The sequence below is a fragment of the Otolemur garnettii genome, unplaced genomic scaffold (genome assembly GCF_000181295.1).
Source record: "Otolemur garnettii isolate 467f Iridium unplaced genomic scaffold, OtoGar3 scaffold00162, whole genome shotgun sequence".
Lineage (NCBI taxonomy): Eukaryota > Metazoa > Chordata > Mammalia > Primates > Galagidae > Otolemur > Otolemur garnettii.
The window spans coordinates 2698600-2711687 of NW_003852557.1; the positions used below are offsets into that span (position 1 = coordinate 2698600).

The window sequence follows — 13088 nt, forward strand, 5'->3', positions numbered from 1 at the left end:
ATTAAATCATAGCTATGTACATCCATGCAGTCATGGGGTACAGTGTGCTGGTTTTATATGGGGAGAGGGAAGAAAGGGCATGGGGGAGGATAGGTGGAGAGAGGGTAACCAGTGGGTCCTTTTTAATCTTAAATAAATGTAATCTCATATTAAAAAGAAAAAAGAAGAGAAAAGTTGGCTTAAACAAGGTATGGAGCCAAATCAATAGTTGAGGATAAAAACAGGGCAGAGAGAGAGTAGCAGCTTTCTGTAATTCTGTGGATGAGGAGGTAGAGAATGTGAACAGAGGTGTTTAATGGTCAGAGCTGGAAGACAAAGGCTTGAATGGTAATGCTACCACCAACAAAAAGAAATAAAATGATCAGGAGGGGTAAAGATGGAAACAATTATCAAAGCAACAAATACAAATGGTTTTAGACTAAAATAATTGAAAATAGAAGTTATGACATGGCAGAAGGTAATTCATGTACCTTGCTCAGGCTTATGTTTGGCATGAGGTCGGGAGGCCAAGAAAGGGAAGTCAGCACCACACTAAAGTAGAAGGTCTAAATTGTTCTTCATATATTAATACTATTTTCACATAGGTACACATATTGAGAAAGACATCAAACAAGCCAAGTAGGCAGGAACGCTGCTAGACTTAAAGTCAAATATGTGGGGCTTGATTTAAGACTTTGCCACATAGTAGCTATGGGAATAGCTACTGTTATCTTATTTTCTTATTGTTAAAAAAACAGAAAAAAAATGTTATTTTCTTATTTGTTAAAAAAATTGTTATTTTCTTATTTGTTTAAAAAAAAAAAAGTCTAGCTGTCCACCCCTAACGACTCTTTCTGTTGGCACAATAACTCCTTGTTGGTTATCCTACCATCCCGCCACCATTCTGAGACTTCTCTATGTAAGAGTACATTTCTCCTCCCTCCCTCTCTCTCCCTGTCCCTCTCCCCTCTCTCTCTTCTCTTCTCCACTCTCTCCTTATCTCTCCTCTCTTCTCTTCTCTTTTCTCTCCTCCTTGGTGCTGCTCTGCAGCCTCCCTCCCCCACCAATAAAGACCTTTCATACAAAAAAAAAAGTCTAAAAACACTCACTATGCTAATCTTGCAGAGTCCTTTTGGAGAATCAACCTACTAAGTCTTCTATGTCATCACATCTAGATAGAGGAGGGGGAAAAGCTGTCTTTGTTTAAAAACAATCAATTTTCTGTCTTTTGTTTTTGAGACAGTCTCATTATGTTGCCCTTGGTAGAGTGCTGTGACGTCACAGCTCACAGCAACCTCAAACTCCTGGATGTAAGCGATTCTCTTGCCTCTGCTTCTCAAGTAGCTGGGACTATAGGAGCCCACCACAACCCCAGCTATTTTTTTTTATTGCAGTTGTCATTGTTTTGTTTTGTTTTTTATTAAATCATAAAAAATCCCAAATCCAGAGATGTTGGCATGGATGTGGAAAAAAGGGAACACTTCTACACTGCTGGTAGGAATGCAAACTAATATGTTCCTTTTAGCAAGGTATTTGCAGTTGTCATTGTTTAACAGGCCCAGGCAGGGCTGGAACCTGCCAGCCTTGGTGTATGTGGCTGGTGCAGTAACCACTGTGCTATGGTCGCCGAGCCAACAATCAATTTCTGTTTTGATAGACCTGGCTGCCCAATGGCAGAAAGTAAAATTCTCCTGTGAGTGTCTCACACAAGTGGATGACTAGTCTTCATCCACCTGGCCTTAATGTTCCAACTGGTTCCCCCGTGAGAAACTTCACAGTACTTACGCTAATGCAATGCCTTTGATCTAGCTTCAGAGTTCCTCCAGGTCCTTTGTCATCCACCGTCACATCTATGCCACCCTCAGTCCTATAATAAAACGTTTTGCTCTTTCCTGACACCTACCAGTGATCCACCCTGAGGCTCTGAGGTTTGGTGTCGCCCATTTCTTGGCCACATGCAACTCTCTCTACACTTTTGGAGGACTTGCCAGGATGTCTGAACACAGTTAGGAATCTGAGCCCTGGCTATTTCACCCTTTTCATCTTTAAACCAACACAGGAATTTACCTTTACCCTGTGAGATATGGCCCAGAGGGAAAAAGACACAAGGCCACACTTGTCCCTCTAATATCCTTCTTTTGTTCTCTCCCAGTCCCTAACCATCACCATCTATTCGGACAGGAAGGCGGAAAAAACAAAATTGCTTATATATGGCAAGAATCTTACGGGACTATATTTCAGGAAAACTAAAACCCACCCTCTTGCACTTCTAAAAGCCTTTACTCTCAAGACCAATGGGCAATTCCAAAAGTCTGTTTTAACACTCAAAAATAGAATGCTGACACATTTATTTTCCCTGGAATTTCTGTGAATGACCCTTCGCTCAAAGGCATGCTCCTATAATTTCCTAGCTGCTAGGATAGCGCTTTGCATACAAGAAACTGTGTGTGAAGAGTGATGACAACACTGGGGGAGGAACAGATACATCCGTCAGTAATTCAACAGATTTCTTCCTGTGTATTTTTCACCATAAGAACTAAAGTACTGAGGGAAGAGACCATGTTACACTTACTGATTTCTATGTTCTCAGCATCTACAGTAGCACCTAGTACCTAGGGGAAGCAAACACTTGTTGAAGGAAGACTTGTACATAAGGTGGCTCAAATAGTCTTCACTAACACAGTCGCTCAGACAAGTATTCACAGGCAACAGGGGCAGGAGCAGAAACAATGAAGGGACAGAATAGAAAAAAAATTACTGGAAATGTAGAAGGAAAAACCAGGGGAAGAAAAAAGAACAGTGGGTACAGAAAGCAAGAGAATCGAAAGGAGAGAGAGTAAAAACTATGTGAGAAAAATATTAAAAGCAGGGTTCAAGTAGAACAAAGACTTGAGAGTAAGTCAGTGGTTTTGATAATTTGTAGGCCACTCAATCTTTGAGAGATCAGCGTGAGTGAAATGGTTGGTTCAGAAGTCAGATTTCCAGTGGATTGGGGAGTTAGACATTAGCCTGATAATGAGTGTGAAAGTGCTTCAAAATCCTACACCGTTATCTACACATATTTACAGATACAATGAGGATATACAGCTTGTTAGATTCAGTGACTGTATCTCATTTGCCAAACTTTCCAAATTCATTTTCTTTTCTCAGTTATCAAGCCCACACAGCTAGGGCTTTAGCTGTGGCATGTTACAATCAATGAGGAACTTAAAGAAACAGATGTTAAACTTCCTTAATAATCTCCTATTCTGGATCCTAATTTTTCTCCATGCCTCAGGTTCACTGTCACTAAACAACCTCCCAATACTTCCCACTGTTTCTCTAAGGGCCAATTCCTACTGCCAACACCTTGCCAACTTGACCTCAGCTTCGTGAAGGACTCTGATTTGCTTAGTCAAAATTGATATAAATTTGTATGTGTCCTTGACTCCAATCACAAGGTTTGGAACACATCCTATTAATATCACTGCACTGTTCCTCAGAATCTGCCCCAATTGCATTATTTTCAATAGATCTTCCTTCTCGACTTCCATATCCCTGATTTCCATTTTTCATAGATTCTCTGTCAATCAAGTCAACTTACTAGACATTATGTGGACTTAAAATATAAATAATTATTCTCTGAGAGGCTTCTTTTCATGACCTGAGATGCTAGTCCTCAAATAATCTCATTTTCGCTTTTCTTATAAGGACACCTAATTGCTAAAACATTAATATAAAGGCATAAAATTGATAGGATTGGGTATATTTAAAATGATTCAGAAAGTCATGGATTGAGTATATTAATTCATTCCTTAAGGAAAATGCCAACATATATTAATATTTAAAAGAAACAACCAATGTTTGAGATTTTTCTACCAGAACCTTGTAATTTATCTGTTCAGCACAACACCTGTTTATGAAATTTTTGAAAAATAATGAATTATTTTTGAAAAATAATCAAATAAAATAATTTCATAGTTATTTTTATTGGAAAAACAGTGACATCTATTGTTCAATGTTATGTAAAATGGAATTAAAGATCAAAAGCAATGCCATATTTTTGTGTTATTCTCTCCAGAATAATACCTGTCCTAAATTTATTATTCCAAAAGACTAACAGGTGATATCCAACAATTTGATGGCTGCCAGCCTCCTGGGAAGTTCTATCCCCATTTTGACCTCCTACCCCAACCCCACCTGGACCTCACTTGAAGCCAACTCAGGATAGTCAGGTGCTACCCATGGCCTTGGTCCTGCCTAGGCCATCTCCCAGGTACAGCCAGAAGCTTGGCTCAACCTTCCCCACCTGGGTAGACTGGGAGGAGAGAGGATGGCTGCTCCCAGGCCAACCAAGGGCAAAAATATACCTCCACTGACCTCTGAAACCCACATCCTTGCAGCACCCACCAGAGCCACTGCTGTGCTCACACAGAGGTAGACATGGGCCCGCTCATCCCCTTCTCTTCCTGACCCACTGCTGTGTCCTCCATTCCTCCAAAGTGCACTACTCAATTTGGGGTTTCCTGGACTACTAGGAAGGTCCCCTTCCAGAGTTTGAGTCAGTTCCTAATGACCCTTTGTGTCCCATAAATAATCCAGCTTTTATATAATTTCATTGATGATCTTTGAGATTTTATTTTTGATACAGGGTCTGGCTATATTGCCCAGGCTGGTCTCAAACTCCTGGCCTTAAACAGTCCTCCCACCTTGGTCTCCCAGCTGCTGGATTATAGGTGTGAGCCATTGTGCCCAGAAAGATATCTTTTTAAAAGAGATTTTCTTAGCCCATAGTTAGCACCTCCCTCTCTGGACCAACATCTCCTTTCCTGTGAGTGATGCAGGCATGGATCTGCCCTCACAGGCTCCTCTGCCTGCTGTGGCATCTCTGCTTCTTCTGGAACAGGCCATTCTGCAGGTGCTGCCAACTTTTATGGCACCCATGGTCTGTGTGGCCTAAGGGCTTTGGGACTAAAACCCATGAACACTGTCTGCTCTGGACCTGGGAGCTTAGATAAGGGCCTGAGCAAAGGAGGCCACATCCTGCTCTCTGTGAGCCCCCACTGCCCCCACCTGTCAACAGAAACATCAGTAGCCTTTAACCATGGCAGCCCTTCCTTCCCAACTCCCACGCTGACCCAGAACATGCAGAGCTCTGGTGATTTCTGGGTGTTTGGGATGACCACAAAAGAGAGGGGCACTGTCCACCTTTTTCTGCCAGTTTCTGACGGAAAATTGAGCAAGTTCCATTAACCCACTGTCACTTCCTAAGTCCAAAGCTCCAGGAACTCACGCTGGTCCTTGCAGAAACCACCGGGGTCGTGGGTCCAGCTCTTAGAGCACCCAGGAAAAGGACGTCACAGCCCAGCCTTTGCAAGACTTCCAGAAATAAGAACTGTTTGATTGAATGTATTTCCTTATCCCTGCAAAACAACACCCAAACTGTAGCACCACCGTCTCCCCAGGAATGCAAGTGTCTCCAGTGGCCTGGCAAGACAGCTTCCCATGAGGGTTGGGGTGGTAGCAGGGAGGGTTTCTGTACTGGCTGCCCTCCTGAGCCAGAAGTGAACTTCAGAATAAACTGTGGAATTTTCGATTCCACAAAAAAAAAAAAAAAAAAAAAAAAAAAGGTGCCAAATCAAATCCAGCTGATTATTCAGGATTATGAACATTTAATCATTATTTGAAAGGCTCAGGATCTGTTAAGGTTTTAAAAATAGGGAGGGAGAAATACATAAATAAACATATGGAATAAGATTCTTAAAAGTGTTTGTGTTTTTCTACAAATATTTTCTCATCATACATCTGTCAAATATACATTATATTATTGAAATATATGAAAGCCCAAAGTAAATTCTGAATTCAAGGCAAGTGTCTCTTCTCATCTTACTTCTGCTGTTAATGAAATCTATAAAGTTAGATGAGTTGTTTACCATCTTGGCTACACTTTAGTATTGATAAAAATATGAAAATTAAACTTTTTCTGAAGGTGGTCAATTTCTGTCTAGTTCTTACTATTCTTTCTTTTTTTTCTTTGAACTGTTAACTAAAATCCACACTTATTTGGATTTCTCCATATTTTCTTTTTTTAACTTTCTAATATTTTATTAGCAATTTTTAAAAAACATACAGTACAGTAGAAAGAATTATACAGTGATAAACCATATGGGCACCACAAACCTTTTATCATTTTTTTCTTTTTCTTTACACGTAGGGAATTATTCTTAGGGAGGCCACAAGTTTTGTGCCTCTCATCACAGTGACCTCAGATTCCTGCTGGGTGGGTTATAAACAGAGGAGCCATTCTTCAGGTCCCTGCTCTGAGCACACCCCTAGTTCTTATTTTTTTATAAGATGCCATTCCTAACCGTTAAACAGAAATTTTAAAAGTTTGTAAATATCAAGTGTCTATGAGACTATGAAAGACTGGAATTCTCAAACCCTGCGGGTTAGGAGTACAAATCAATACCCTTTCTTTGGAAAAGCAATTTCACAATGTTCTGTAAATTTCAGGATGGACAAACTGTACTATCCTGCATTTCCATTTGTGTAAACTCTCTACAGGGAATTCTCATACATATATACAAGGAGATATTTCTAAGAACTACATCATTGCAATATTGAAAAATTTAGAGTAGATTATCTCTTTCAGGAGAAGGGATAAAATCTTGCAAATGTACCTACTGATATACAATGCAATCTAAAGATAAAATGATTGAATCAAAGTGTCATCTGTTAACATGGGTTAATATCAATTGAACAATACAAGTAAAAGAACCAATTTCCAGAATCGTATGTAGGTAGTGATCTTTTATATACTGTAAAAAATCTTCATAGCAATTCTGTTCATAATTACAGATACACCCTACATAGAAAAGTAAAAAAAAAAAAATTCATGGGAATAATAAACAGTAATTTCAGAATAATGGTCACCTCCATAAATATAAGGCAGTTATGTGATCAAGGATAGATACCTCACACTTATATCTGAATTCTTTCTTTCTTTTTTGTTTTTTTGTTTAGCAAGCCCAGGCTACAATCGAACCCACCAGCCCCTAAGCATATGGCCTACACCCTAATCCATGAGTGATGCCTGCCCAGTCTGAAATGGTTTTCTAATTTTGAAAAAGGGAAGCAAAATAAGGCAGAATTGGGAGTTGTTATAAATGAGTTGCAGGCACGCTGAATCTCATTAGACAACTATACCTTTCTGCATGTTTAAAATATTTTATAATTGTGTTACAAATCATACCGAAATTCTAGTCATACATCTTACAGAGAAGTGAGTATCAGAAATACTATCAAAAGAAAGCCAAAATAGTTAACTCAGGAAATCAGGAGGGTGTTTAATATTTAATGTTATGAGCAAACATGTTTATGGAGATGATTTTTTACTTGAAACAATTAAATGACCAAGTCCATGAAAATAATTATATGTGTTGTCACGTGTGAATGCAGCATTAATAATAAACTCGTTTTTCGTCAACCAGAAACAAAAGAAATAACTACAGAATATGGCCCTTTAAAGAAATCTGAACGTGCTATTATAACCATTTTCTAATACATGATATGGTAGATACTGATTCTACTAGAAACCAAAACCCTTGTGAGACTTCAAAGAGTTTTTGAGCAGTGGTTTAATCTCTTGCAAGATGCTCTGTTTGCCAGAAGCACAGGGGCTGCTAATGGAGAAGGGAAAATGGAATGCTGCCATTGATACCTAGAGTCTCGGCCCCTGAAAGCAGGATTTTCTTCTACAATAAAAATATTATACTTTTAAATTAGTTTCTAAAGTCATAAAAATCATCAAACTGATATTTTTAAGGAAAAAAACAGACTTTATAAATGCAATATGTAAAAGGCACAATTTGGGAGAATAAAACAAACTTTTGTTTAGTCTCGTGGCTCTCTGAAAGCTCTCTCCTTTAAATGAAAATTTATGCAATCTATACATTTATTTGATTTACAAATATTTTCAAGCTTTTATTACATGAGCTCACTCAGTTGAGTATGCACTGGCTCTGCAGAGCAGGCGTCCTCAAACTACGGCCTGCGGACCACATGTGGCCCACCTAGGACATTTAGCTGGCCCGCCGGGTGTTATTGCCACCACTGCCTGTCCTGCTTAGCAGCCAACTCATCCCAGGGCCTGCAGTCCGGTCTGAGGGACAGTGAACTGGCCCCCTGTTTAAAAAGTTTGAGGACCCCTGCTGCAGAACCTTCTTCACAAAATATCATAGAAGTTTTGAGGTTTATTTTTGTGAGCAGGGGTGAACGGTGACAAAGGAGGATATGCAACCTAGGAACATTCCTGACAGGATGGACAAGAAGCTGTCCAGAGGACATCAGCCACCAGAATTTACTAATAGCTCACCTTCCTCTCCTCATCCTGAGCCTCTTCACTGCCACATTCCTCTTACCAGCCTTTTACTCAAGTAGGAAGGAAGGCCAATTACTGTTTTCTACTCATGTATATGTGCACACACACACACACACACATCATATATATACACATACCATATATATACACACACACACATATACACACACACACATATATACATATACACACACACATATATATACACACACACATACCATATATATATACACACACCATATATATACACAAACACACATACACACACACACACACACACATATATATACACACACACCATATATACACACACACACACACATATATATATACACACACACACACCATATACACACACACACACATACACACACACACATATATATGACTGAAAGTATATGCCAAGGCTACTACCTCATGCTCTGGTATTATATGAAGAAAATACCTTAAAATCTCTTAACATCTCCATGGGTAAGAACTGATGTCCCAGAGGACTCATACAGAAAAACAGCCCAATCTCAGCCCCTCTGCTGCAGTTCACATCTGAGGTGGGGTGGCGGGGGTTAGATTATCCACTAAAGTAGGGAAAAAATACTCTGGGAAATGTTTAGATAATAATTAGGAACTTAAAGACAATATAAATAAAGCTTAAAAAAAAACCCCAGATAACTAACTACCTAACCTGTGAACTGTAACATTGCCTCATTAAATCCTACCCCAATATTCTTTGGTCTGTGTTTAGCACTCCTGTGTCCTTCAGCCTGATAGCTTTCTTCCTTGAACAAAGGACGGCCTATTTAATTGAAACCATTACCTTCTCACTTTTTGCTTTGTGTATGTATGCCCCCAAATTCCTAATAAAAAATCTCACACATTCTGCTCAAGAGGGGACTGTTAGCCTTGCTAGAGTCTAATATGGTATCATCTCTCATGGGTCAAAGCACTGGTGTGTGTACAATTTTCGAAGTGTCTTCTCTCCCTTTGTCTGCCAGACCCCGGATGGTTGAGTAAATTTCCTGCATAGAGAAACTCTCAGTCCACTGTGCCATGGCTCCATTCCCAGGTTGCAACGTATCACATCTCCCTCTGCTGAGGCAGGCAGAAGATTATGAAGACATCCGTGAAACAGACGAAAAGGAAATTCAAAGGTCAAGTCCCCATGCAGGTCTCTGTCCATGTGGGGAGAGACCCCTTAACGGGGGAAGTTCACAAGTACAAAGTTACCTGAAACAAAGAATGTAGGTAGTCTCTGGACTCTTACCCTTCTATCTCCAAATAGCTCCTTGTGTCCTCATTTTCAAATTCATCATTAACTTTTGCTTCCATAAAATGTGTTAATTATATCAATAAAAATATGTACTATGTATAAATTTTTCCATTTCTGACATTACTGACTGCAGCAAGCATAGTGGCTTAAAACCCCACAGATTTAATATTTTATAATTCTGTAGGTCAGAAGTTCATTCTCACTGGGCTAAAATCAACGTTTTGGCAGAGTTGTGTTTCTTTTGGAATGCTCTGAAGCAGAATCCATCCCAATGTGGGGTTTTTTTTGTTATTGCATTTTTTGGTTGGGGCTGGGTTTGAACCCCCCAACTCTAGCATATGAGGCTGGGGCCCTACTCCTTGAGCCACAGGCACTGCCCCATCCCAATGTATTTCTTAGCTTGGGGATGTTGTCTGCATTCCTTGGCCCATGGTCCCTTCTTTTATCTTCAAAGTCACCTATGTTGTAACTCTGTAAGCTTTTCACTATCCCCACATCTGTCTCTTTGACTTAACAGGGAAATGTTCCTTGCTTTTAAGCATTGCTATGATTATACTGCACCCACCTAGACAATCCTAGAACAATCTTTTCATTTTAAGGTCCTTAACCAAAATCATGTCTGCAAATGCTCTTGTATCATGTAAAATAGCATATTTACAGGTTTGAGGGACCAGGTTGTGAACATTGTTGGAGGTTTTTATGTATATATATATGTGTGTGTATGTTTATATTTTATATGTATAATATATAAAACTTGTATATATATGTGTATATATATATATATATATAAATTATGATGAAATTTAAAATAATCAACATAGAATGAGGACAAGAATCAAAAATGAGTACTAACATTTCCCTGACACTTTACGTACATTACCTTTATGAATTTACAATCAACTTAGCAAATTAGATGATATTATCCCAAACTAACAGATAAAGAAATGTGTTCTCAGAGTTGTTTGGTAATTTACCCAAAGTCACATAGTTAATAAGTGCCCATCTCAGAATTTAAACTCCACCCGCATTCTTTTACCAAAGCCCATCTAAAATTAAGAGTTATGGTTACGAGGAAGACATATTGCTAACATAAAAAAAAATTTTTAATCACAAATTTTAGTTAAAACAATTTACTTTAAAGCCTAATCACTGCAGAGAGGAGGTGGAGCACATGGGTTATAGACCCTGTGGAGGTTCTCCCTCCACAAGAACACCAAATTCAACAATCTATGCAAGCAAACACCTGCAGAACCGACAATCCAATGAGCTCTCATGCTACCTTATTCTAATGTTATATCAAGGAAAGAGGCACTGAAGAGGGCAGAAAGGGTAATCTTGCATTTGCCTATGCCTTCCTTCCCCATCCAGGGGTACCATGCCAGTACATCCAGTAGAGACATTCATGTAGAGAGGATTGGTGTGCCCAGAGAGGGAGAGTGAAACACTGTGAGAGTTTGCATTGAAACCCAGAGCTACTCTGTCCCAGCAGAACACAGCACAAGGCAGAATTATGCTAAGAAACATTTAGACCACCCTGGCTAGAGAGAAACATTTAGACCACTCCCCTTCAAAAACCAAGTTCTAGTGAGTGTCATCACCAGCTGACAATATGTAGCCCAGGGTGTGGATTAAATTAATAAGTAAACAAGGCCACAAAGGCTGCAGTTCTTGGGCAATTCCTCTGGTTCTGCTGGCTCCAAGCCAGTGGACCTGAAATGCACGTGACCTACTATGACATTAGCAATGGTGAACTTTGTTTTGCAACTTGGGCACCAGCTTAGTTAGAATAAAATATAAGCAGATTTTCCTAGGTTTTGTTCCTAGACAGCATCTCTAGATCCACCCTGGGACAGAAGGAAATATGCTGACCAGAGGGAAGAACACAGTTCCTGCAGGATTCAGAAACAACCCTTGGGCTTTACATAAACATCAGAGGCATCCAGACAATACTCATCTCAGACTGGCTGAGACTGAGGTTGCTTCAGTTATGACCTGGTTTTCCCCCAACTCTAGCAGCCCAGCACAGAGTAAGGGGAGGGATCAATAGTCTTTTCCTTGTAATCAAGGGAATTTTTCCATGTATTACCCAAATCTACACAGGCAGTACAACCAGGAGTCTGCAAAAGTCATTACTGGGACTGGGGAATCCCAGTAATGCCCCAATCCCAGTACTGATATGTCTGCAGTGACCACAAACTTAGATCACAACACTCAATTCACTTTGAATACCCAGATAGCCTTCTCAAGAAGAATAGGTTCAAATATTCCCAGACTATGAGGATTAAAATAAATACCTAACTCTTCAATGCCCAGGCATTAGTGAACAACCACAGGCATCAAGAACATCCATGAAGACAGGACCTTTCCAAATAAATTATTTAAGGTACCAGTGACCACTGCTGGAGTGATGAAGATAGGTAAACTTTTGGACAAAGAATTTAAAATAGCTGTCCTGAAAAAGCTCATTGAACTTTAAGATGACACAGAGAAGGAATACAGAAGCCCATCAGAAATTTAAGATAGAGATTGCAATAAAAAAGAAAATCAAGCTAAATTCTGGAACTTATGAATTCAATAGACAGACTGAGAAATGCATCTGAGTCTCTCAGAAGCAGAACTGATCAAGCTGAAGAAAGAATTAGGCTATTTGGAAATGAACAGTCAGGAGAGAAAAAAAAAAAGAGAGAGAGAGAATTAACCACATCCACAAGATCTAGAAAATAGCCTTAAAAGGGAAAAATCTAAGAGTTGTTGCCCTTAAAGAAAAGTAAGAGAAAGCTATTAGGATAGAAAGTTTATTCAAATAAATAGTGACACAGAACTTCCCAAACCTAGAGAAAAGCATCAATACTCAGGTACAAAAAGGTCATAAAACACAAAGCAGATTTAATCCAAACAAACCTACATCAAGGCATTTAATACTCAAGTTCCTAAAGGTCATGAATTAAAAAAAAAAGTTCTTCAGGGAAGCAAGAAACAAATAATATATAAAGGAGATCTGAAATACCTGGCAGCAGACTTCTCAGTGGAAAATTCAAGGATTAGTAGAGAGTGGCCTGACATATTTAATGTGGTAAAGCCAAAAACCCTTAACCTTAGAATATTATAACCTATGAAAATATCCTTCAACTATGAAGGAACAATCAAAACTTTCCTGACAAACAATTAAGCTGAGGGATTTCATCAACTCCATTTCTTCAAGATATGCTAACTTCTTCTGTTAGCATTGATAGGAGCTCTTCAATCTGAAAGAAAAGGATGTCAACAGACCTAAGAAATCATCGGAATATAATTTACTGGTAAGAGTAAGTACATGACGATAGAACACTCTGTTGGCTGTAAACCACTTACAGCTTGAACAGAAAGCCTGAAAGACAACAAACTTGTCAAAAAAACTACAACAACTTGTTGAAAGAGAGCATAAAATGTTGATTCCTGTTGTCCTCTTCTTTTAAGTCACCTATAATAACCCTTTCATAGCTC

The 13088-nt window shown here is 39.2% G+C and overlaps 1 non-coding gene across 1 annotated transcript; it reads right to left on the minus strand.

Moving 5' to 3' along the window:
- Positions 1-6164: 6164 nt before the first annotated feature.
- Positions 6165-6291, minus strand: LOC111728494. The gene has a single exon (XR_002775768.1). It is a non-coding gene; the product is annotated as a small nucleolar RNA SNORA11 (small nucleolar RNA).
- Positions 6292-13088: the final 6797 nt, after the last annotated feature.